At 65.1% G+C, this 1,939-nt stretch overlaps 1 protein-coding gene across 1 annotated transcript in view; it reads left to right on the top strand.

Moving 5' to 3' along the window:
- The window catches only part of PTPRE (protein tyrosine phosphatase, receptor type E), a 40,190-nt gene that overhangs the window by 2,833 nt on the left and 35,418 nt on the right, over positions 1–1,939 (top strand). The gene's annotated exons all lie outside the window — the stretch shown is intronic.

Raw genomic sequence — 1,939 nt, 5'->3', positions numbered from 1 at the left:
ACGGCCTGCCCTGCGGAGGTTCCCTCTGGCCCACCTTGTTCTTCAAAATTGTGTCTAGGTTGAATTACTTACCAAAATTTAAAAATCAGTTAATTTTACAAAAAAGTACGATTCCTTTTGGAAAATCAGAAGAACCGGGCACTGTGGCCCACGTTCCGCTCGGCCCCAGTGGGCCAGGCTGAGAAGCCATCACCCTGTAGACAGGGCGTGCACACCCCAGTGCCCGCCAGGCCCGCAAGCCCCCCCAGTTCCCGCTTGACCTCTGCCCTCAGAACGGAGGCAGATGCTGACAAGTGGCCGAAACCTTGAGCGGGGACCCCCATCCGCCCTGTGATCTGTTGGTTCTGCCCAAGTGCCCAGCCCCTCTCCAGGGGCCGTGGGTCAGTCAGCACCGCAGCACGTGCTATGGATCAGCCACATCTGCAACATAGCCTTTTACTCCGGCTGGCCTGAGCTTGGAGGGTGGAATCTGGAGTAACAGTGAAGAGGCGTCCTTGAGGGCCCGCGAGAAAGGCCCCCAAGGATGGGCTCTCTGTGGTCCAGTTCCCCCAAAAAAGCTCGCGGAGAGGCCCACACCCTCAGCTAGGGCCCCCCAGCCCTTTTACCCGTGAGGTGGTCCGTGAGTCACTGCCAAGGCAGGAGCTAAGCTGAGGAGCATGACCTCTGTGCGAATGCAGATGTGGGCAGTTTCGCAGGGTGGTGCTCAGGAAAGGGTGTGGGCCCCCTCCCCGTCTCGGTGGCTGCACGGCCAGGCTGAGAGGGAACTGCGTTCTGGGTGTGTGGCGGCCGCGTCCTCTCTAGGGCCAGCCCAGCTCAACCCCTTGATGTCAGGCAGCTCCCCGTCAGCCCTGCTGGCGTCTGCTCCCAGGTCCTGGGCAGGGGGGGGATGGGGGGCGAGCCCATGGAGCCACAGGTGGGGAAGCCTAAGGCCAGGGCGGATCCTCGGGGTGGCTGTGTGCAGGCGGGCCCCTAGGGGAGGGACTGGCAGATGCTGTTGGTCACTGAGCCTGGCGTCACCCTGGCCTTAGCTACAGCGTGTCCCATGAGCATCAGCCGCCAGAAGGGGGAAGCACTGGCTTGGCCTGGAGCCGGGTGTCGCAGGCTGGCCAGGTTCACGGGCTGAGACCAGCCCTTCTCAGAGGGTCCTGTCCCTCCGCGCGCTTTTACACCTAGTAGTCACTCAGGCCGGTAAAATTTCATCATGGCCACTTGCGGGAGTCAGCACGAGCATGAGGCTCAGGGGCGGAGGGTCAGATGACCCGCTCCCGGGAACTGACCGCCCGGGCCGGATGGGCCCACGAGGGGCGGGTGGTGCCAGGCGAGGGGGGACTGCAGAGCACCCTGGGGCTCAGGGCCCTGCTTGGTGCTTCGCTGAGCTTGGAGCCATGGAAGCCCAGTTCCGCCTTCAAGGGGTCCCCCTGAAACTGGAGCAAAGGTGGGGGCCCACAGGGTTTGTCCACTCGGGAGAGGTCTGTGCTTGAGGCACGCAGAGCCTCCTGGGATCCGCGGGCGGGGGGCCGAGCGACATTCCTGGAGAGCAGGGGCGTTTTGGTGAGGAGGGGGCAGCATGACAGGCTGGGGAGACAGGAGGCGAGCGTGAGCATCGGGGTGCGGGGAAGGGCTGACTGAGCCTCACAGCCGAGGCCCTAAGCCCCTCGGAACCTAGGCCCACTGGGCGGGCCCTGGGCAGCAGCGCTGGGTCCGGCGGTGGGACCTTCTGGATGAGGAAGGTCGGCCCGGCAGGTGGGAAAGACAGGTGAGGAAGAGCTTCCCTCGGGCAGATGGGATCGGGACTGCGCGGCTCCGGAGGCGGGGTCCCAGGCGGCCCCAGGCCCCCTTCCAGCCAGGCTGCTCCCCATGCCCTGAGCCCCTGCCCGAGGCCCCGGGAGCTCGCCCGCTGTCCCAGACAGCACAGAGGCGCGTCCACACCTCCGCCCTC

This window comes from Pteropus vampyrus, unplaced genomic scaffold, assembly GCF_000151845.1.
Source record: "Pteropus vampyrus isolate Shadow unplaced genomic scaffold, Pvam_2.0 Scaffold188, whole genome shotgun sequence".
Taxonomy (NCBI): domain Eukaryota; kingdom Metazoa; phylum Chordata; class Mammalia; order Chiroptera; family Pteropodidae; genus Pteropus; species Pteropus vampyrus.
This window is presented reverse-complemented; position numbering and strand designations above follow the sequence as displayed.